This window comes from Psammomys obesus, unplaced genomic scaffold (genome assembly GCF_907164565.1).
Source record: "Psammomys obesus unplaced genomic scaffold, mPsaObe1.curated_primary_1811, whole genome shotgun sequence".
In the NCBI taxonomy this organism is placed as follows: Eukaryota; Metazoa; Chordata; class Mammalia; order Rodentia; family Muridae; genus Psammomys; species Psammomys obesus.
This window is the reverse complement of record NW_026585580.1, coordinates 1,372,617-1,397,797: the sequence shown is the minus strand read 5'-3', so window position 1 is coordinate 1,397,797 and position 25,181 is coordinate 1,372,617. Positions and strand designations below refer to the sequence as shown.

General features: G+C 38.9%; 1 protein-coding gene across 12 annotated transcripts in view; it reads left to right on the top strand.

The window, feature by feature from the left end:
• Rims1 (regulating synaptic membrane exocytosis 1) overlaps positions 1 to 25,181 on the top strand; it is a 434,736-nt gene that overhangs the window by 377,290 nt on the left and 32,265 nt on the right. The window contains exon 1 of one of the 12 annotated variants that reach the window (XM_055605991.1): positions 21,600 to 21,709. The exons of the other annotated variants lie outside the window; for them this stretch is intronic. The gene's annotated coding sequence lies outside the window, so the exon portion shown is untranslated. Of the gene's footprint in view, positions 1 to 21,599; positions 21,710 to 25,181 lie in introns of those variants that run through there. 12 annotated transcript variants of the gene reach the window in all.

Genomic DNA, 25,181 nt, shown 5'->3' with positions numbered 1-25,181 from the left:
AGATCAGTTTCAGGTGGACTCTCAATTATGGAGTCATATCCATATTCCCAATCCTCCTCTAACTTCTGGCACCCTGTCCGGCTTGAACATGTGAAGATCTTATACATGCTGCCACAGTCTCTGCCAGTCCATTTGGGCATCATTCCTGTTGTGTCTGGAAGACCCTGTTTCCTTGGTGTCATTCATCACCTTTGGCTCTAGGACTCTTTCTTCCTCCTCCTCTTCTGCATAGTGTCCTGAGCTCCAAGGGGCAAAGTTTGTTGAAGATACCCTCTTTAGGAATGAGTGCTCCAAAGTCTCTCAGCCTCTGTGCATTGTCCATTTGTGGGTCAGCGGATTTGTTACCATCGACTGCAAGATGACATTTCTCTAATGAGGGCCAAGAAAAGCATATCCCCTATTATCTGGTAACTGCATTTCCATTCCTTTCTTAGATGTAAGTTTTCAGAAGCTTTATAGAATTGGGTTTCCATATAATTTCCAGTGGACCTTTAGTGTTAGTTGCCCTTCCCCATATTCCTTCCTAACCCTTCTTTTCTACCCCTCCCTGTTTAATCCACTCTTTTAGTTTCTCCTCTCTCTCTCCATAACAATATACCCCTTCCGTGAGATAGCCTCTCCTTTCAGCTAGCCTCTTACTAGGTACCTAGCTTCTGCAGGTGTGCAAATTGTAGCACTCATAGCAAAGACTTGAAAGTTAGCAGGCACATATAAGAGAATACATACAATATTTGTCTTTTTGTGGTCTCGGTTACTCCACTGGGAATGATTTTTTTTTCCCTAGCCCTCAATCAATTTAACTGCAAATTTTATTTTTATTTTTTTAACAGCTGCATAACAACCCATTGTGTAAGTATACCTCATTTTATTATCCATTCATCAGGTGATGGGCATCTAAGCTGTTTCTAATTTCTGATTACCATCAGAGCAGCAATGAACATGGATAAGCAAATGCCTCTGTAGTAGGATTTAGAATACCCAAGAGTGGGATAGCTGAATCTTGGAGTCGATCAATTATCATCTTCCTAAGGAACTGCCACACTAATTTCCACAGCGGGTGTAGCTTTTTGCACTTTCACCAGGAATAAATAAATGCCCCTTTCTCCCCAGCCTCAACAGCATATGTTGTCATTTTTTTTAATCTTAGCTATCAACCACATGTGCAAACAATGAGCAGTGCGAAACAGAAAAGTCTACTTTTTATTTTACTTTAGTAAATTATTATTTTTCTTATTTTTTACATATGTAGCTTCATTTCTTGCAGTATTTCAGTCATATTTGCCTTCCTCAGATTCAGAAATCACTCCTTAAAAGCTTCCTTTTTTTACATCACTATGACCTTTTCCCTGGAAAAGGTCTTAAATTATCATCTCAATTTTCACAATTCATCTGGTTTGAAGTTTTTCCAAAATTCCTTTTCTCATTGGAGCCATTTTTTTTTAAACTTCTCTAAGACATTATCTTTTACATATTTATGCGGTGTTGTTTAACTACTTCTTTGCCTGTAGGTACCTGTAGAGATCTTGTCATAAAATGAATGCCTAATTTACCCAAGGATAGTAACATGATTTGGGTGGGTGGTTGTTGTTTTGTTTTTGTTTTTTGTTTTGTCTTGATAGGATGCCTAAATTCAGCACAGAAGAATTTCAGCAAACACCTGTTGGTAGGATGATCCCTGATAATTCAGAAAATCAGTTTCAGAGGCCTACAGCATAGTTCAGTGATGAAAAGTGTTCGCCATGCAAGCCTGGATGCCTGACCTCAATGCTGAGAGCCCATGATGGAATACATGACTCTCCTAGCTGTGCACTGAGCTGCACATGTGCAAAATGGCATATGCAAATTGCGCTCACACAGACACAGTGACATTTAAATTGAGATCTCAAACCACTCCCAGGTGACAATCAGTTGAACACACCATTGTATATATTGTCATTGGTACTATCCCCTTGCTAGATGACTTACTTTTAAGGGTTCTATATGTATGGGGAAGAGGAGCAGCCTTAGGTTGATGGCTCATCTCCTACATTCATTTAGACAGGGTCTCTCAGTCAAAGCAGAACTCACAAGTATAATTAATCTTGTATGGATCTTACTCTGGGGATCCCCTGTGGCTGCCTTCGTAGCAGAAATTATCAGTGGATTGATTGCAATGACCACTTGGCTTTTACTTGGGTACTGGGTATCCAAACTTGTCCTCACACTCCTATGGCAAGTGATTTAACAACAGAGCCATCCTTATGGCCTGATCTGCTGGGCTGTAGTCCTTACAGAAAATAAATACCTTTAAAAAATACTTTTAGAGCCAAGTGTGACAGCACATCCCTTTAATTCCAGCACTTAGAAGGCAGAGGCAGGCAGATCTCTGTGAGTTCAAGGCCATCCTGGTCTACACTATGAGTTCCAAGTGAGCCAAGGCTAAACATCTCCCTCCCTACCATCAAAAATTATTTTCAACAAGTAGAAGTGATTTGTCTGTTTTTTCTGAACCTCACTTTCCTTTTCTTTCTCATTGCTTGCATCCTGCTCTAAAAGTACCTGAGCATAGTTCTGGATGTATCCACTGTTTATTCTATCCTATTATGTACAACTACTAACACTTATGCATACAAAAGTCAATAATTAGCACCTTAGGGTTTTTTGAGACAATAAAGACATTTTTGTTGATCATAAGTATTGCACTATTTTATTAAACATCAAAGTAACATTTTGTTAGGAAGTTTCTGAAGAAGTGTTTGTATTTATGAGAAACAATGATTTATAAAATACTATTCCTCAACATCCTGTTAAAAGCATTTCTTAACTCAATAACAAAGTAATTAACCTCTTGAAAAAATAACAAATCTTTATATTAACATGGAGAAAATGCTATTAATCTTAAGGACATAATGAGATTAGACATGAGAAGGTGTCTATGATGGAAATTTCCTTGGGGTGGGGACAAAGTAGAGATTTAAAATATAAATAGGAGCTTTACTCAGATAAGCTAATAAGTTTATATTTTAGGGATTACTTCTGCTCCACAGCACATTGTGACAGTTATTACAAATGCATTTACATTGTTAAGATTCTATTCTTAAAATAAAAAACTGTGATGCAAACAATGGTATGCCTTAGTGAGATTTAACAGACTACCTTTCTAGAACTCTAGCGCAATGAACGAATTCAGCACTGGAGGCCCAGAAATAATTTTTTAGATGGAAATATCTAATTTTTTAAAAAATCTAAGAATTCAATTCAGTTATAAAAATTAATAATCAGTATTTTAAAGTTTCATGACCTTACAGCTGTATTGAAGCCTTAGTAAATGACAGAAACGTTTGTTAATTTGGACATGTTAAAATATCAATTATCATCATGCTTTAATACTTTTAATCATTCAGAATTAGCAACTGAAAAGTAAAGCTTTGATTGTCAGTCTGCACTGTGAAAGCTGAGAGTAGATGAAAAGCCTTCTGTAAAACAGTGCTCTGGAAAGGAGAGGATATTGATTAGAAATCGGCAGGAAGGATAGAGCCCAGAGAACATCAATACCTAGGTGACACCCCTTGCTGCTAAAATCGACAGTTCCTATTTACAGCTTCTATCTCAAGAAAGTTGCTCAGGCTTATTCACCCTTTTGTAAAACAAAAATTGAAAGGAAAAAATGTTATCAAAAATAGTTACATAAAACTCGAGAATTATGTGTAGAATGGTATAGGATAGAGGTATACAATGAATTCTGTGATCCTTTGCAAATCATTGAAAAAAAGGTGCCAAGCGACATCTTCTTTGGAGCCTGAGTGGGGAGCATGTCAATCGTGAGATCAGAGTAGTAACTATTTATTTTCAAGCTAAAACTTACCGTAGTTCATTTCTCTGCCTTCTGTGGTGGCTTAATAGGTGCTCTGCCCTCTCATGCGGCATCCTGTACCATCTTTAGCAAAACATACAGGAGCATCATATAATTTTGAGAAGAATCATCCATTTTTATGTCAAAGTTATCGTTGCATAATTATAAAATTAGATTATATGTTTAAATGCTAATTGTTCTGGCTAATTTTGCATCAACTTGACACAAGCTGGAATCCTCAGAGAGTTGGAAGCTTAAATTGAGAGAATGCTTCCATAACGTAGGGCTAGGCATGAATGTGGTCCATTTTCTTGACTGATGATTAATGTGGGAGGGCCCAGCTCTCTGGGGGTAGTATAGCTTGTGTTAGTCAACATAAAACAAGCCAGCACACCATGCATTAGTGTTGCTTTAAATGATGTCAAAAGGATGAGAGGGCAGGTTTTTCCATATTTACCTGGAGAGTGTCATTTCAGGTACTTGCTTTTTATTTACATACTATTTTTTTACATATTAATATGATGTAGTAATTCAACATACATATATAACATGTAATGATATGGTCATAGCAAGAACCAATTTTAGCATCCTAAACATTTCTCATTATTTTAAAAATTAAGTGCCTCCTAACTGGTATATGTTTGTTTTTATAAATGGGGATTAAAACCAAGGCCTTGTGCACTCTCTGCATTGTCTCAAACACTGAAGTAGATGGCAGCTCAAAGCCTTCTATTTTTGGTTCCTTATAAAACTGAACTCATTCCGTTGTGCACTTCGTAGTTCTGTATTACGGTATTCTGAAATGGTTTACCTACTTCCCTGTATCCATTCTCACTTCTCCTGTTCCTGAATTCTGGTAACCATTATGTTTTCTTTTTTTGTTTGTTTGTTTGTTTTCTGTTTTTATAAAGTCAGTGATGGTTCTACACACGCCCCAATCCTGAGGCACCTTTCTATCTGTACATGGCTTCTTTTATTCTGGTTCCCATCCATGTTATTGGAAATGAATGGGTTTTACTGCAAATATTAATTAGAATTTCAAGGCTCCTGTGGCTTGAAGGAACAGCTTCTCTCCCGGAAGTATGCAATGATGAAGTACTGTTGTGCCCCTTCTGCAGATGGCTCTGGGTACAAACAAGCGTCTCCTGGAGACCTTTTGTCTTCATATTCAGGATGTCCTACATTCCCTGCTCCAGATAGCACAATTCAGTCCATGTCATTTTCTACTTTCTAAATGGCTTAGCCGTGTTACCAAAGGCAGTGCTGTGTTTTTCTGTTCTTTTGTTCTGTTTTCATAGATACCACTTATTACGTACCTTTTAGCTAAGCATTTGAGAAGAGCCTGTGCCCTTTAAAACTCAGAAATGAGTTCTTTTTGTGGTACATAAGAGACAGAAAGCATTTTCCTTGCCCTGAAGTTGTTTACAAGCTCATTTCCTAAAACGTATAACAACAAGTAAAGAGCCACTCTCTTTTTATAGAACTTTATAGTTTATAAAGCCCTTTCATGTGCATGATCTCTTAAGTGCAAAATGATGGAAAGTTTAAAAATAAGAGCCAAGTCTAGTTTGGAAAGACTAGAACTGCATTATTGCAGAAGGTTCCTGGGGCAAAGCTTTTAAAAGTTTTATGTATAATATATATGTACATTATATAAATAATTGCTACTGAAATTTTATGTAAGAGTTAAATTGTTCTTAAGGGTGTTTGTTTGTTTGTTTCTATTCAGGAGATACTTGTGATAACTACTGTTTCAAAGGAGCACATATGTTTCTGAGTTCATATCTATGTTGTCTGCAACTTCTTAAGGCTCCCTGGTAGTAGCTAATGCAGCATTTCCTTACTTGTTTTACTTACACCCTTCCTACCTTTCCGATTAATAAAATACTCATATCTCTGTCTCTCTGTTTCTCTCTCAGCCTCTCTTCCTGTCTCTGTCTCTCCCTTTTCCCTCCCAGCTATCAAATCTTAAATTATTTCCCCCACTAAATTTAAAAAGACCAGTGCTGTTGCTATAAGACATCACTAGCAATAATTTTGATGTGATATCATACATTTATCTTGTTCACTCCCCAGATATTTGAAGATTAGCTAAAAACTGTTGAGATTAGCCTGTTGGGTGTGGTCACAGAAACCTATAATACCCACAGTGGGAAAGTGGAGACAGAGGATCAGGAGCTAAGGCTTAAAGCCATCCTAGGCTACATAGTTCAATATTTTGGGGCCAACCCGGGCTATATAATATTCTCAAAAAGGGGAAAGAAGAGCATTTGCTGATAGTTTTTCATTTATTCAACCCATAGCGTGTGGGTAGTTATAGCAAAGAGGTTAAGATGTGGTAAAAATACATTTAGCCCTCTCAGCAATCCTGAGCTGCAAGACGTCACAGCATAATATTGTTAGTCATTGCTATTTGTCTGGAGTTTCAGGTAAGAAAGAAAGCTAAGAGACATTGTTTGACCAAAGTCACAGAGACAGAATTTGAATCTTTCCCTCTAAACTCACTCCTTAACCACTATATAATGGTCCATATATATTTCAAGTGCTATAATATGTGTATATTTAATCATAAAATTCCAGTATGTCTCGTACCAGTGTTTAATGTTTTATCATTTTTATAGAATTTTATAGGGATATAAAATTATGTAATTGTCCATCATTGTCTTACAAAGAGAAAATTAAGAAACATATCTACATAATTTTGTACCCAAATTCTAAGACTGAAACATACTGGTGTTTTGATTTGTTTTTCTTTAATTACATGGCTCACTTTGTCACTCCAGTTTGACTTATTGGGAAACTAAAATACAGAGAAGTTAGGTAACCCTCTTGAGTTTATGTAATAATATGGGTGCAGGGACTTGAACCCGGCTATGCAGAGGACTGTTGGAGTGTGTGCTAATTAGGGCATGTCCTAAAAGTCCAGGAAAATGACAGTGTCAGTCAGTGTCTGATCCTTTGACTCCTATGCTGTTCACCACCCCAGTGACTAGATGGACTAGCTTAGGTCATGCTTTTAAAAAATGTGCATCGACTCAAATACAGTGTGATTTTGTTTCTTACTCACTTAATAAAGGTGAATTTGTTCAGTATCAGTGAATTTAGTAAATTTTAGTGGGATTTCCTGCAGGGATGGAAGGTTTTTTTGTTGTTGTTGTTGAAAATATAAAATGGATTTTTTCCCATAATATATCCTGATTATAGTTTTCCCTCCCTGTACTCCTATGAGTTCCTCTTCCCCTCCCTTCCAGACTCTTTGTGTCTCATTAGAAAACAAAGAGGCTTCTAAAGGATTATAATGGCATGATATGATATGATAAAACAAAACCTAACATACTAGAATTGGACAGAAAAAAGAGAAGGAAAAAAGCTCAAGAGAAAACACAAGAAACAAATACCTACTCGTTGGCACAATCAGGAATCCAATAAAAACACTAAGCTGGAAGCCATAATACATTTGCAAAAAAGTACACTCAGGCCTGTGCAGGCCGTATGCATGCTGGTTCAACCACTGTGAGTTCATGTGTACACTGATCATGTTGATTTACAGGTCCTCATGTGCTTGGTGTCCTCCACTTCTTCTGGCTCTTGACTCTTTCTGCCTCCTTCTGAACTCCAAGGGAGGAATTCGATGAAGGCATTCCATTTAGGACCAAATGTTCCAAGGTCTCTCAGTCTCTAAAATGCCTGGCTTGGGTCTCTATATTTGCTTTCATCTGCTGTAGAAGGAAGCTTCACTGATGATGGCTGAACAAGACATCGATCAATGAGTACAGTAGAATGTCATTAGGAGTCATTTTATTGCTCTGTTTTTGTTCTGTTTGTTTTAGGGCCCTGGGTTTTCTTGTCTTGGATTCTGGGTCACTCAAGCAATGTTGGTAGTTTCCATTTATGGAGTAGGCCTTGAGTCACATCATATATTGGTTGGTTTCTCACACAAGTCTTGTATCATCTTTGCCCTAGTATATCTTTCAGGCAGGAGAGCATTATTGATGAAAGGGCTTTGTGGCTGTGATAGTGTTCACATCTCTCTCTTTGTAACTTACAGAGTACCTTCCTGTGCCAAAGATGCTAGTACGTTGGGGTAAAGGCTCTATGTAGTATGTACCAGCTTGAATTCTCTGTGTTCAATGAGTTGTGTATATGTTGTCTTTAGCATTGGGGGCTGGCCATCAGTTTGTAAAGAGCAACCTATAGTCTTGGCAACAGCCTGCCTTACCTGGGATTCCCAGGGGACCCTGTGACCAACAACTCAATTAGATGTAACACAATCTTAGTACTGGAAGCTTAATTGGATGACAGGAGATGGCCATGTAGTGATACATACAACAGCTCTTTTCTATTATTTTGGGTTTGTTTAGCTGTCCTAGGGAATTTGTATTTCCATATCAAGCTGAAAAGTGTTTTGTAAATATGTATGAATAATTGTGTTGGAGTTTTGATGGGAATTGCACTGAATCTGTAGATTGCTTTTGGTAAGTTGGTCATTTTAGGTATTAGGTATGCTAATCCTACTAACTAATGAGCATGGGGAATCTTTTCAGCTTCTGATATCTTTAGTCTCTTTCTTCAGTGTCTTCAAGTTTTTATTATACAAGTCTTTTACTTGATTGGTTAAAGTTGCCCCCAAGATATTTTTTTTTGTTTGAGGCTATTGTGAATCATGTTGTTTCCATCATTTTTTTCTCATTCCATTTATGTTTTGTATATAGAAGGGCTAATGGTGTTTGAGTTAAGTTTGTATCCAGCTACTTCACTGAAAGTTTTTATGAGCTATAATAGTTTCTTGTTTGAATTTGTAGGGTCACTTAAGTATACAATCATATCATCTGCAAATAAAAAACACTTTGACTTCTTCATTTTCAATTTGTATGCCCTTGATTTCTTGTAGTACTCTCATTGCTCTAGCTAAGTCTTCAAGTACTATAGAGAATAGATATGGAGAGAGGGTACAACTTTGTCTTGTTTCTGATTTTAGTAAAAAAAAAAAATTACTTTGTCTCCATTTAAATTGATACTGTCTATGGGCTTGCTATAAACTGTTTTTATTATGCTCAGGTATACACCTGTATCTCAAAACTCTTCAGGACTTTTTTTTTTCTTTTTCTTTTTTATTATTATTAATTACACTTTATTCATTTTGTATCCCCCCATAAGCCCCTCCCTCCTCCCCTCCCGATCCCACCCTTCCTCCCCTTTCTGTATGCATGCCCCTCCCCAAGTCCACTGATAGGGGAGGTCTCATAAAGAGGTGTTGTATTGTTTATCATAAAGAGGTTTGTATAGTTTATTTCTGTGATGAAACCCACTTGACCATAGTGAATAATCCTTTTGATATGTTCTTAAGTTCAGTTTACAAGTATTTTATTGAGAATTTTTGCATCTATGTTCATAAGAGAAATTGATCTGTAATTCTTCCCTCTTGAGTCTTTATGTGTTTGGGGTACCAGGGTAACTGTGGCCCTGTAAAACAAATTGGACCATGTTGCTTCTGTTTTTATTTTGTGGAATAATTTCAGGAGTATTGGCATTAACTTTTCTTTGAAAGTCCAGTAGAATTCTTCACTAAAAGCCATCTGGCCCTGGGCTTTTTTGTTGGCATACTTTTAGGTACAGCTTCTACTTCACCAGTGGCTATAAGTTTGTTTACATTGCTTATCTAATCTTTATTTAACCTTGGTAAGTGGTATATATTGAGAAAAGTATCCATTTCTTTTATATTTTCCTATTTTGTGGCATATAGGTTTTTTAAATATATTCTTATGCTTCTCTGGATTTCCTCAGTGTCTGTTGTTATGTCGTCATTTTCACCTCTAATTTTGTTTATTTGAATAATTTTTCTTTGCCTTATAGTTAATTTGGATAAAGGTTTGTCAATCTTACTATTCTTTTCAAAGAACTAACTCTTTGTTTCATTGTTTCTTTGTATTGTTTTTTATTTGTTTGCTCCTATTTTACTGACTTCAGCCCTGAGTTTGATTAATTCTTGCTGTCCTTTTGGAAAAGATTTCTTCCTTTTGTTCTTAAGCTTTCAGGTGTGTTGTTAAGTTACTAGTATGAGATCTATCCAATTTTTATATGTATGCAGTTAGTGCTTGGAACCCTCTTCATTGTGTCTCACAAGTTTAGGTATGTTGTGTTTTGATTTTCATTCAATTCTATAAAAATCTTTAACTTCTTTTTTTCTTAATTTGTCTTAACCCATTTTTTTATTCAGTAGTGAGTTGTTCAGTTTTCATGAGTTAGGGGAAAGAACTTTATAAAGAAGACATCAAACCTCAAATTATTGAGTCTTTAATCAAAAGTGGTAACTGATATTTAGAGTGAACTGGCTTCCTACTGAACAAGTGGTAGCTTTTGGAAGAAGGACCACGTCCATCAAAAAAAGAAAATAGCTTCCTGAGATAGAGAAGAAATGGTAGGAAAGAGAAAGAGAAGGCAGCAGAGAATTAAAAACTGTTCAAACAAGAAAGAGACTTTGCTGTTTGTTCATGTTATCTAGATGGTATGGTGAAGCTAATGTTTTCATAGGAGAAAGTGGTGTAGCTAAGGAAGCTCCTTTAGGTTTCCACAGATGTGATGTTACAGTACCAAGCCAAGAACAAATTAGCTGCTTCAAAGAGCATGGCACAGCCCCCAGCTGGTCACTGATCACTGATGGGTAAGTTGAAGTAATTCCAATTACTGTGACCTAGCTGCTATTCTCTTTACTATTCATTTAACAAGTGGGACACCACCTAGATCTGACAATCAGTTCTTTCTCTATATAACAGTTCTGGTACATGGTGTATTGGGTTTTTGCTGTTGTTTGGCTTTAGGTTTTCTTGTTGTTGTTATGGTTGTTATTGTTGTTCTTTTGAAACCGGGCCTCATGTTACCCAGGCTGGCCCTGAACTCTGTACCATCCATCTGTACTTAAGGCTGGCCTTAAACTCCTATCTCTACTCAGTGTTGGGTTACAGGTGTGAACCATTATTCAGCTTTGAAAACTTTATTCATTTTCAGTTGTGCATGGCACAAAGAGACTAGACAAGAATTAAAAGAGAATGAAAAATATATCTGACCTTAAGCCATATTACTGCAGTACCACTCGGCTTGCCTGTTAATGTTTTGGGACTGTTGAGTCACAAGGCTGGCTCTTCTTGGTGTGGACATGAGAGCTGGAAAATATATTCCCTGTTTATAGCCACTTAGCTTCAGATCTTTGCAAGGGAGGGAACTGGTATTAACTAGCACTCATACACATGGCCTTAAAATATGTCTTAAACACATCAATATTAGAGGATTTAAATTATGTTCAAAAATTGGTTCTGAAATAATAATAATAATAAAATAACAATAATATTATAAGGTGTTGCCCTGTCAATATAATAGGGTGGCCTCTTACCCAAAGTCCAAATCCTTTCAAACTCCAAAGTCAACACCAAGTTTTCTCTTTATTCTTTCGCTTAATATTTCCCAGTTCTCCTCTAACTCTTGGTAGGAGTCTAGATTCCCATTTCCAATACCACACAGATTGCATGAAGTGCAGTCCTTTACTTGTATTTAAAGAAAGTTTCAAGGATGTTTTATGCCTGGGATTCCTGAGTTGCTAACATTTGGATGACACTCACTGGTCATGTGGAGAATAGAGCGGTTGAGGAGACTAGGACCCTATCAAGGTTTAAAGTGCACAGTGTTTGGCTGTCTCTTTTTCTCTTCTCTTTCACCTCTGCTGCTCCATTGTCTTCCTCAATTGTTCTTTTTTTACAGAGAGATAAGAGTTTTACATCACTCTCCCAATTGGGAGAGTATTTAACCTTACTGCTGGTGGATAGGGGCTGCCTTGTCATTTTTGCTCACCGGCTTTGGAAAGGACATCCAGAGGCTACATGCCTTTCATCGGCAGAGCTTCCCCTCCAACACAGGCTGCTAAGCTGTAGGCCCTGCAGTGATTCCAGCTAGTAATGAGACAGGGCTCTGACTAAGAAGAATCCTGTGTCAGCTAATAAACTAGGACTATCATTAAATTTACCTATCACATGAGGCCAGTTTTTAATTTATCTCATATGTCTGTTGTAGTTAAGATAATCACAAGAATAAGCTGCTTCTTTGACAAAAAATTAAATTGTGTTTATAATCTGACATTTAACTCTCTTAACATTTCAAGGCTTGGAAACTATAGCCAATCTTCAGGGTTTGTTCCTGAGAACGAGAGTATCTTAACTATTTTGGTTTCGGTTCACTTGTTTTGGAAGCATTTTTATGTAATCTAAAACATGGATATACTGATGTGTATATTTAGTGTCATTCGCGTTATATTCGTACACAGCTAAACACATATCCACACCTGCCAGCTCTCTTTGTTGTTGGACCTGGTAGGTGGTGGGGTCAATTACACAGTGATGGCTGGAGAAGTAAATACAAACACCACTTTTAAGCTGGCCACTGCTGTACAAACATGGAGCCCAGCATGACCTTTGTTCATTCTGTCTCTTCCTCTGTCCTTCTCTTTTCTCCTCATTCTCTTTTTCCCCTTTCCATCCCACTCCATCTTCCCCATCCATCTCCATCTCTTCTCTTCCACTTCTTCCTCTCTTCCCCCTCTCTCTTATTTCTCTTTTTCTTTTTTTCCTTCTCTTTATTTTCATGCTTAGAGTTAAGTTCAAATATTAAGCATGTGAAGAATGTTCATAGGACTATATTAGATTAGGATGAGGGAGACCATTATATTTTGTGCTAACAAAATATCACCAACTAATAAAAGATATACAGTATGGGCAGGAGGGAATAGATTTGCTTTGCATAATTAACTAAATTTTTTGTTTTAGTTTTTCCAAGAGTACTTATGTTACTTTATAATTTTTCTGACAAAATATAAGTATGTTAAAACTTAATGCAATTTTTTTCTAGTTGGAGACATGCATTTTATTTCTGTGGTTTGTGAAGTCTGCACATTTTGATAGTTTGAATGTTTGATACATGCATGCATATATATATATATACATACATATATACACGCATATACACAGTAGTAGTATACGATATTGGGGATTGAAAATATATTTTGATTTAAAATTTATCCTTTTTTGATAATTTTCTTTTATCTACCAAGACATAGTTGTTACTCCTATTTTGTCTTTATAAAGATGAATAAAAGTTCTCATAATCTGCAATTAATTTTTCACACGATTAGATTGTGCATCAATTATAATCTTAGGGTAGAGACTTGTAAACCAGGTGTTCTTTGTGAATCCTTAGACATGTCTATGCCATATACATCCTATCTTTGGCTTCCTGTTAGCGGACTGTTTTGATTAAGTTAGTATTTGGAGTCTCTGTTGATAATTTTCAGTTTTTTACCTGTCTGTGCATCTGTAGTCCCATCCTCGTCCATGAAAACAGAAACTGAATAAAAGAGAGCAGAATGTGAGGTTGTGACCCCTGCTGTTGATGGTCAGGTGATTATATTGGTGTGTACTAACTATTTACTTTATTAACACATATCAAAAATTATTGAAGCAAATTTTATTCCATGATTACTACAATTCTCCCATAGACTGTGGAAAACAACACAAGAATGAATCCGGGCGCTCTGGAGTGCCCCCCAGAGAGAGGCTACCATTCTATGTTCAGTCAGGTGACAATATGTCCAACTTATTCTGACTCCAGACATTAAAGCCATTATTAGGACATAGTTTTCCTATATGTAGAATGAATGATATAAGTACTAACTTAACTCCAAGTCATTATAATTCAAGAATGCTTAGATTTTACTTTCAGGATATTGAAATTTTACTACTGGAATGTGTGGGAGAAAACAACAACAGCCCAAACTTCTCTGAATTATACCTTAAAAATCATAACGCAGGGCTGAGGAGACAGCTTAGTGGATATGAGCACTGTCTAGGAAAGCAATGTTCCCTGAGTTCAAAGCCCCAGTAGTAAAGGTCAGGGTTACTTTGCTTGCAGTCCCAGAACCAGGGTATAGAGAGGCATGTATCCTTGGAGCTTCATGAACAGACATCAAATCGGAAATGGCAAGCTTCAGTTCAGTGAAATGCACTGTCTCAAAAAATAAGACGAAAAGACACTGCTTTGGCCTCCGCGCAGGCATGTATCATACACACTAGGCAAACAAGAAAAAATCGTGATGCTACTCTACCACTTACTATATATTCATGTTTTACTATAAAACTCTCTGTAATATTTCCATAGCTGTGATGCTTATGTCTAAACATCACACTTATTCTTTACCTTTGTATATCCCTTGAAATACTGTTTTAATTCTCCCATGACTATGAGCCAGAAGTTTAAAGCCAAACTTCACATACTTACGGGTGAGACAGCTGAAGTTCCATGGTTCAGTGTGCGAGGCTGAAGCCCAGTGCACACAGGGAGGTTTCACGCCTTCATCTGACACTGAAATCTGACGATCTGGATTAACTCGGTCATTCACACAGAGTTCAGTTTAGCCTGTAGGGTAATAAATAAAGATCCCCTTTCCAGGAAGTCTCTAGAGAAAGGCCTCCCCTCAGGCTTTTACGCCTTCCATTACTTTGATGCTTAATCCTTAACTAGCTCAGTGGGAGAGCAACTAGCGGTTTGAGCTGGAAAGTTCACCTAGCAAAGCGGCCATCGCTGTGCCCTGTAGACACTGAGTGTACCTACCGAGCAGCCTTGTAAAAGAAGAGCCAGCTCTGGGCTGTGGATTCACTGTTATGGGTTGAATCATTGAAAGTATGAAGAGCAAAGTTAGGGAAGTGCTGTGAGTGTGCCTGTCTGGCTGAGGTGGAGTATACTCTGTGTTGAGATCAGCAAGCCTGCAGCGTAGACGTCTCCATTGACCTCTGACATTGGCCTCCCCACTCTGCTTCAAGAGCTGCACATAACGGGTCTGGCTAATGGTGATCGCCAATGTTTCTACACTCTGCACTCTGTGGTTCAATAGCTTATCTTTAATAAAAACTTCTCTAATCATACATATACAATACTCAAATTTTAACCTTTTTTTGTAAACTGTAAACTAAATCTACTGATTACTCTAGCTCCTGTACTTTGTTGAAATGGCTCATTAATAACCATTAAGGTGAAACTTTTCTAAATATAAATCTCATTGTGTCTGGTTCCCAATAGAGGCACAATAACAAGAGTAAAAAGAAACTTCTATAGCTTCTCCAAAGGCGATGGTCCACTCTTTTGTATTGCAGTTTTACGCAGCTATGCTTTTTTCCACATTGTATATTGATGTCCTCGAAGCCCATCTACTGACTGTAAGGAGTACCTTGGTCCCAAGAGTACCTCTGAATGTGTCTGCAGAGCACAGAACAGTACAAAAGATTTGTACAATGAATGCTTTTGCTCTTTGTTTTGTCCTTTATAGAAGTAATGCAAAAGAGGCAAGTGCACAAGAACACTTGCTGCTCTCTGAGAAGAACTAGCATCCACATGGTAGCTTAAAACCATATGTAGCGCCAGATGGACTTCCAAAGTGGTTCTACAAGTTTACATTCCCACCAGCAGTGGAGGAGGGTTCCCCTTTCACCACATCCTTTCCAGCATGTGTTGTCGCTTGAGTTCTTGATCGTAGCCATTCTGATGGGTGTAAGGTGAAATCTCAGGGTCATTTTGATTTGCATTTCCCTGATGAATAAGGATGTTGAGCATTTCTTTAAGTGTTTCTCTGCCATTCGATGTTCCTTTACTGAGAATTCTCTGTTTAGCTCTGTGCCCCATTTTTTAATTGGATTATTTGATTTGTTACTGTTTAACTTCTTGAGTTCTTTATATGTTCTGGATATTAACCCTCTGTCAGATATAGGGTTGGTGAAGATCCTTTTCCAATCCATAGGCTGTCATTTTGTTCTGGTGACAATGTCCTTTGCTTTACAGAAACTTTAGTTTCATGAGGTCCCATTTATTGATTGTTGATCTTAGAGCCTGTGCTATTGGTGTTCTGTTCAGGAAGTTGTCTCCTATACCAATGAGCTTAAGGCTCTTTCCCACTTTCTTTTCTAACAGGTTTAGTATGTCTGGTTTTATGTTGAGGTCTTTGATCTACTTGGACTTTAGTTTTGTGCAGGGTGATAAGTATGGATCTATTTGCATTTTTCTGCATCCAGTTAGATCAACATCATTTGTTGAAGATGTTATCTTTTTTCCATTGTGTGGTTTTGGCATCTTTGTCAAAGATCAGGTGTCCGTAAGTGTGTGGGTTTATTTCTGGGTCTTCAATTCTATTTATCCACCATTCTGTTTCTGTGCCAATACCATGCAGTTTTTATTACTGTTGCTCTATACTATTGTACAGCTTGAGATCAGGGATGGAGATCCCTCCAGAAGATTTTTTATTGTAGAGCATTGTTTTAGTGATTCTGGGTTTCTTATTATTCCATATGAAGTTGAGAATTTTTCTTTCAAGGTCTGTAAAGAATTGTGTTGGTAACTTGATGGGAATTGCATTGAATCTGCTGCTTTCTCAGACAATTAGGAATAGTGTTACCTAAAAATCCAGCTACACCACTCCTAGGCATATATTCAAAATATGCTTAAGTATGCAACAAGGACATTTGCTCAATCATGTTCGTGCAACTTTATTCATAATAGCCAGAATCTGGAAACAATCCAAATGCCCCTCAGTTGAGGAATGGATACAGAAATTATGGTACATTTACACAATGGAATACTACTCAGCTATTTAAAACAAGGGAATCATGAAATTTGTAGACAAATGGTGAGAACTAGAAAAGATCATCCTGAGTGAGCTATCCCAGAAGCAGAAAGACACACATATAAGTGGATATTAGACATAATATAGGATAATCATACTAAAATCTGTACACCTAAAAAAGCTAAGCAATAAGGATCCGGGTAAGATGCTCAATCTTTATTCCGAAAGGCAAATGAGATAGACATTGGAAGAAGGTGAAAATAAGGAACAAGACAGGAGGAACCTACCGCAGAGGGCCTCTGAAAGACTCTACTTATCAGGATATTAAATCAGATGCTGAGACTCATAGTCAAACTTTTGGCAGAGTGCAGAGAATCTTATGAAAGAAGGAAGAGATAGAAAGACCTGGAAGGGTTGGAGCTCCACAAGGAGACTAGCAGAACCAAAAAAAATCTGGCCTAGGGGTCTTTTCAGTGACTGATATTCCAACCACAGACAATTCGTGGAGGTAACCTGGACCCCCTGCATAGAGATAGCCCATGGCAGCTCAGTCTCCAAATGGGCTCCCTAATAAGGGGAAGAGGGGCTGTCTCAGACATGAACTCAGTTGCTGGCTCTTTGATTACCTCCCCCTGAGGGGGAAGCAGCCTGACCAGGCCACAGAGGAAGACTATGAAAGACAGTCCTGATGAGACCTGATAGGCTAGGGTCAGATGGAAAGAGGAGGACCTCCACTATCAGTGAACTGGGGAAGGGGCATGGGAGGAAATGAGGGAGGGAGGGAGGGCAGGATTGGGAGGAAACAAGGGTGTGGCTACAGCTGGGATACAGCGTGAATAAAATGTAATAAATGAAAAATTATATTTAAAATACTTATGTAGCTCCAGTTTTAGGGGATCTAATGCCCTCTTCTGGCTTCTGAGGGTGCCAGGCATATATGTGGGCAATATATATACACAGTCAAAACACGTATGCACATGAAAATAAACAGACATTTAGAAGTAAGTGAACAAAACAGAGGTGAAGACACCATTGATGTTATCTAAAAGTATAGTTTAACAAGATGGAACTGAAGAGCATGTGTAAGAGACAAGGCGGATGAATAACAAAGATAAAACCATCATCTCTGTAACATTTGAGCAACTTTTTTCCCTAATGCAAGAAAAAGCTACAAGATTGTGGGAAAACTGGGAGGACACTGGAAATGAACTTCTGAGACACACGACTTTCCAGTCAGCAACTTATTGAATGGGGACAAATGAAAATTTCATTTAAATGATATTCTCAAAGATTGGAACACAGGGGTTGGCCATTAAACTTGTCAAAGAAGAAGGTAGATTTGTACTCTAATAAAAAGGAGTCTTGTAAGATGAAAAGCTGAAGAAAGAGGATATCCATCAGAAGCCTGGTCCTTGAGAAGTTATCGTTAGAGACTGGGAAAAAAGGAAGAAAGGAAGTAAAGGAAGTTTGCAGGCCTGATTTTCTGTCTCATCAGTCTGTAGCTACTGAGGGCTCTTTAAATCCATAGATCAATTTTCAGATGGTACACCCTCAGATCTACCCTCAGAGTGTAGCAGAGCCCAGCCTAATTTGTCCTGCCCAAATTCATAGAAGCAGTTGTTCTTTCTACGTCCATTTTCCTAGAAACTTCGTGGACAGTATTTCCACTGATTTCTAACAGAAGTTGTATGGAATGGGTACTATTAAGTTATTTAACCTGGAAGGACTGGGATGAAACATGGCAATTGAAAAGTCACAGTTTATTTGGCTTCTGTATCTGAATTTTACAGCTATTCCCTCTGCCCAAGTGGGTGACTGTCAGTTCCTAGGTAAGTACTAAGGAGCTATATTGGATCCCATCCCTGTCTGCATCATTGCTTGAAAGACAATAAGCAACGGCAGCTTTTATAGTTTATATCTTGTAATAGACTATATTCTCCTTCTCAGTAATCATTTTACTGCTTATTTCAATATCCCTTCACTTAAAGTCAACTTGTGTTGTATTTTACTGTTGTTTTTAGTGAGGACACTCACTGCCCTCATCTGAATATAATGTTGAGTTTAGCTGCTCATTTTATGTGTATGATTGTATAGTATGTAAATGTGTACATTACAAATCAAAGTCCTTCTTTCTAAGAAAATGCAGTTTGCATTGCACTATTATTTGTACTATTATTTGTACAGTAACTATAAGTTACTGTAACATAAATGTAATAACTACTGGCCTTTTAGATGCCACAACCTTAGTTTTGTTTTATTTTGTTTTTTATGGTTCTGACTTTATCAATGTCTTTTTTGATGATTTTTAAATTTATTTATTTTTATTAATTACAGTTTATTCACTTTGTATCCCAGATGTAGCCCCCTCCCTCATCCCCTTCCAATATCACCCTTGCTCCCTCATCTCCTCTCATGCCCCTCCACAAGTCCACTGATAGGAGAGGTCCTCCTCCCCTTCCAGCTGACCCCTGCTTATCAGGTCTCATCAGTATTGGCTGCACTGTCTTCCTCTGGGGCCTGGTAAGGCTCCTCCCCCGTCTGGTGGAAGTGATCAAAGAGTCATTCACTCATTTCATGTCAGAGAGAGCCCTTATTCCCCTTACTAGGGTACTGACTTGGATACTGAGCTGCCATGGGCTACATCTGTGCAGGGGTTCTAGGTTATCTCCATGAATGGTCCGTGGTTGGAGTATCTCTCTCAGAAAAGACCCCTAGGCCCAGATTTTTTTAGTTCTATTGCTATCCTTGTAGAACTCCTGTCTCCTCCGGGTCTTTCTTTCTCCCCCTTCTTTCATAAGATTCCCTGCACTCTGCCCAAAGTTTGGCTATGAGTCTCAGCATCTGCTTTGATATACCCTGCAGGGTGGAGTCTTTCAGAGGCCCTGTGTTCAAGAGCACCAACATAGGAGTTGGGTGTGATGGCAACAACAGCACTTGGAGAGCTAAGACAGGTGGAGTCCATGAGACTCTTTGGCGAGTCATTCTAGATAACAGAAACCTCCAGATTTAGTGAGAGATACTGTCTCAAAAACCAACATGGAGAGCATTAGAGAAAGACACCTGATCCTTAACCTCCACTCCTGCTTGAGTACACATGAGACACACACACAAACACACATACACACACATGGTCCCCATATGCTATTATACACTATTTTATGATCTGAATCAATTAGACTGTGGCTTTTACTCATTTATAATGTGCTAGTCAGTTTGCTAATAAAAATCATAAGTTTCTGCTTTTCCTCAATATTGGCTCAACTATAGTTATACATTTTTTTGGCAAAACAGAATAAGAATCTTCTCTTTGGTGTCAATGTCAGTTGTGTTCCCCTTGGGGGGGGGGGTGGGAAATAGAGATTTGGATGTGTACTGGATTATTCAAGACACAATCCGGGCAAGTATTTCTTTGACTGTGAGGCATGAGTTAGGAAAAGGGAGGCATATTTAGTATGTACTTTACAAATAACATCCCTGGGAAGTAGCAGCTTGACGACATGTTCACATTAGAGTTCCGTGGGAGAGAAGGAAATTCTGCTGCTGAGAACAAGGGACCTGGAGCATTCCTCGGGTGCCTGCATTTGCCATTGGCTCAGGGCTGCATGGACACTCATATACTTCTGGCACCTCAAGAGATAGCAATATAGGTGCTGCTGAGTGTGGTAGCTATAAGGAGCCCTCTGTAGAAACCCACCGGTGCCTACAAAACCACATTGTCGAGAACCAGAAAGCATCAAGAAGGTTGGCCCAGCTCCCAGCAGCATCTGCCTATAACTTTGGAGTCTGGTCCTTTACCTAGAGCTGTGTGGTTTGGATTCAACGCAAAGGTACCAGAATGTGGGGGAAGTCAAGCAAAAAGAGCTGTCTGTCTGGTGCCAAGACCTGTGCTCTCACCTCCTACACTCTCCTTCTCTCCTCCCATCTCCTATCCTATTCCCTTCAATGTTGTTTATAACTCACTTGTCCTCATCTACCTCATTCCTAAGACAGCAATGGGCAGGAGTTTTGAGTTACACAGACTCCCATGCCTTGTCATGTCCATTGCAATTAAAATTCCAAAACACCACTTGTAACTATGTTGAGGCAATGTCAACAAGTTGTTCTTACTTTTATATGTATTGTCCAGGAAGAAAGAGCAGGAAAACACCAAATTTTAGACCCCAATCTCTCCAATTCCTCTGTGCCATTTTGGGGTCCAGTGAGCCACAGGGGGAGAAATGTCCATTGCTGCTGTTCACCCTCCCTGGGATAGGATACCTCACAGGAGCTTCCATAGCTTCCATAGGATTTAAACAACTGGGCTAAGACTCTGCTGCTGTTTGGAGAGAATTTGTTTTTACTAGTGGTTGTGATTTTGTCACTTCATAGTACTAACCTTCCTGAGCCTCCCTGGCCATACTCAGGATGAGGATTCTCATGAGGATTCTCAGTAATTTGTCTGAAGCTGAGAGAGTAGAAGGCAGGTATATGAACGTGCTCGGGAGAAGTTAGGCTCCTGCCGTTCTCCTGCTGCTTTTTCCTGGCAGAGGACTTGGATATGAAAGGGCATGAGAAAAGCAGAAAAAGTACATCTTAAAAGGGATGATTTTGACAATTTAAGTCAGTATAGGTTTATTGTGTTTTACAACCACCAAATGGATTTGATGCAAATTAAAAATGGTAAGAAAACTTCTTTTTGCCCCTGTGAAAATCTTTCAGACAGGTTTATACTAGAAATTACACATTAGCTTTGAGCCTTGCCTCACTGCCGCTTAACGTAGTCAAAAACAGAAAGCAGGCAGCATACTTTAAGCTAAAATTGTGTGTCTCTTCATTGCATAGTTTGCTTAAGATGTGACTGCATAACAGTTTCTAGTTCGTAGCTGTTTAGCAGTTTCCACATTTATTTGTTGATACATGGCAGATTTCTCAATGATTTTGCACTTCACGGTCTTATTCTGTAATAAGCTGTAGAAAAAGCACTCTTGGTAGAAGCAATTTAATCATGCTGTGTTTCTGTGTGAAACAGAGGAGGAGGGATCAGGAGGGAGAAAGGAGGAGGGAGGGAGGGAGAAAGAGAGGGAGAGAGAGAGAGAGGCAGAGAGAGTGTGTGTTATTTCACTGAGGTCTGATAAATACCCACCCAGAGACAGAAGGAGTCATTTAAGCCAGGTCAAAGCTTCTTTGGTCTTCGCTTTTCCCCTGGGAAGGACTTACAGCTGTTACTTAATTGATTCAAGATAAACAAGGTAAGTCAATGCTCCATATTTGTATTTACTAAATCATAAGGGGAATGAGTTGGTTAATTTGTAACTTTTCATAAGGCTGAAATTAAAGGCCACATTCCTGTATTTTTCTAACCCTTTCAGTGGTACGTAACTGTTTTCAAAGGTACCGTTATGCGTAAGATTAGCAGCAACTGAATGAGAAGAGGCGAGCGAATGCTGTGCCATGGATGAAGTTCTTAGAGTGGTGTTGCAATGTCCACTGTACTTGTATAATCATACGTCTCAACCCTGATTAACTTTAAAGCTAGACTCAGTGGATTTTTAAAGCTTTACACTCATGGGCACCAAAATGCACTTTTGCTGATACCTCAAAGTTACAATGTTCTTTAAAGCACTTTTATTTCTGTTCCAAATTGTCGGCTATCTTACAGGTACAAAGCCTGTTTACATACAAGTAAATGTCACTGCTTTATATGGGCATTTTTTTTTTTTTTTTTTTTTTGGAAATCAAGAAGTATATTTTACTTTGCATTTTGAAATTATAGGTCACATTTTCCTAGCTGGAGTCCAGAAACGTCCTTTGTTTGTGTTATGTTCAGATTGAGGGCCCGAGAAGTGTGGCTTGTTAGGTCATAAGGAAACAAATATATTAACAGTTTGATGACATCTTAAGAGTGGATTTAAGAACAGTTGTTGTGGAGGGGGAGGAGGGAAAGAACAGAGTGTCGAGATAAGTATAGCCATTTGTGACCACGTGTGAAATTGCCCAGGGACAAACCTAATCAAAAATTAATTCCTTTTGGCCTCAAGATAACGTATACAGAGAAGTATACCATGACAACTTTATCCCGATTCTTATTCTGTTTGTTCATCCGCTGATAGCACAGTAAGGATGAAATTGAAAGTGTCTTATTGCCATCACCAGAACTTGTGCCAAGGCCATTCTGAGAACACTCTCAAAAAGGACGTTTTCACATCTATGTATTCAACAACAGTGCTGTTTCCCCAGCAGCCAAGCTGCAGGTTTACCAGAAGCTCCCTTCATTGCTTCGAAAACTGTTTGAAAATCAGAGTCTTATTGGAAGATGCTTTGCCTATTTAAAGTTTTATAAAGTATTAAAAAAAAAGACTCTCCTCCATGTAACTTTTATTCTTTCATACCTTTTATGCCCTGACTAATTCTTGTATGGAATTAATTCACAATTTTTAGCTCAACATTTAACATCTACCTTCAGAGGCAGGGATTATGCATGGAATGAAAGCATTAAGTACACAGGGTGGCTGTAATACGTTCAAGATTTATTCGTTCCCTCCCCTAATTCCCAATATAGTTTCAGTCATCTGTCTTGAAAGGAATCCTAACATCTGTTTAGTTTTAAACCATCTTTGCCCTCAGCCAACTCCGTGTAATGTCTCTTGCTTCTTATCTGAGCCTGCTCAGTAGCAAGAGATTGTTTTCCCCCTCAGTGGATAGTTTCCTCCTTTTCTCCCTCACATTTCAGACTTGAAGTAAGAGCAGCAGTACAGAATCGATGTTGTCTGCACTTTTTTTTTTTAAGTGAAAAGTTAACAGGAGCCATTTTTGTCTTCTCTGAGGAAATTACAAAGGCAATGCTCTGTGTTGTCATAACTGAAATATAGTCAGTAACTGTCTTAGTTAGGGTTTCTGTTGCTGTGACGTAACACCATGACCAAAAGCAACTTGGGGAAGAAAGGAATTATTTGGTTTAAACTTCCACATCAAGGTTCATGACTGAGGAAAGTCAGAGTAGGTACTACAATAGGACAGGAACCAGGAAGCAGGAGCTGATGCAGAGGTCATGGAGGAATGGTGCTTACTGGCTCCCCATGGCTTGCAGAGCATGCTTTCTTTTAGAACCAAAGACCACCAGCCCAGGAAAAGCAGCACGTGCAATGGACTGAGCCCTCCCCATCAAACACTAATTTAAGAAATGCCTTACACAAATGGATGGAACTAGAAAAGGTCATCCCAAGTGAGGTAACTCAGACCCAAAAGAAACACATGATATGTACTTAATAATGAGTGGATATTAGCCATATAGTACAGGATTACCATATTACAATTCACAGACCCAAAGAAGCTAAGTAAAAAGGAAGGCCCTAAAGAGTATGCTTGAATCTCACTCAGAAGGAGATATAGAATAGTCAGTGGAAGTGGTTGAAGAGAGGAAGCATGAGGGAAATGAGGGTGGGGATCAGATATGGGGAGAGCAGAGGCGAGAAGACAGAGGGCTTGGAGAGAGAAAAGAAACCATGGGGAAGGCATCTCTTAGACAGACTGGAGACCTGCAACAGGGTGGGCCCCTGGAAAGTTATAGAGGTGCCTCTAACTGAGACTCCTGTCACCAAGGGTCATGAAAACTGGAGAGACCACCCTCTAACCATCCAGGACTCCCAGTAGAGGGAGGGGTACACCAACCCATCCACAAAAATATTTACCCAGAATCCACCCTGCCTACAGGTTGTGCCAGGATAAACATAGAGCCGAGATTGAGAGAATGTGCAACCAATGCGTAACCCAACCTGAGAGCCAACTCCACGGGAGAGAGCCAACTCCTGATACTATTGATGATGCTCTGCTGTGTTTGCAGATGGGAGGGAAGTCCATCATAGCTGTTCTCTGAGAGGCTCTGCTCAGCAACAGATGGAAACAGAAGCTGAGATTCATAGCTAAACGATGAGCAGAGTATGAAAAGCCTTACAGAAGAGTGGCAGGGGGAGGATAGAAGGACATGGAGGAGATAGGAGCTCCACAAGAAGAGCTTGGGTGCCCCAGAGGGGCTTGCAGAGACTGAAGCACCAGCCAAGGTCCATGGATGGACTAGAACTAGGCTAGAGACAGATATGAGGAGACCTATGTAGAGATATATGTATAACCAGTGGGCAGCTTGGCCTCCATGTGGGTCCCTGAAAGGGGATCAGGTTCTCTGGGGTGGGGATCTGGGCTTATTGGGAGGGGGGACTACCCTTTTTCTACAGAATAGACTAAGAGGAAGAGGGGATGAGAGAGATGGAGAGGAGGAACTGGGAAGAGAAGCAGGGGGGCTAAAATTGAGATGTAAAGAGAATAACTTTTAAAAAATGCCTTGCGAGTTTGCCTACAGCCTGATATTACAGAAATATTTTGCCAATTAAGGTTTTCTCCTCTCCACTGACTATAGTTTGCCTCAAGTTGACATAAAACCAGCTGACACAATTAACCCAATGTCAGTTTGACACATTAAACACATCACTGTTAAGCCCAAACCTTTCCTTCCTTATACATCTCCAAGACCATACATTAATATCAACATCACCACATAAGACATTTTCAAACTTAAAAAAGCCCACAAGTCTTACAAAGTAACTCACTCATTAGATGTTAGCTAAAGATCGTTTTTCTCAAACCATTGTGAGTATTAATACTGAGGTAAAAATAAATGGAAGTGTGTGTGTGTGTGTGTGTGTGTGTGTGTGTGTGTGTGTGTGTGTG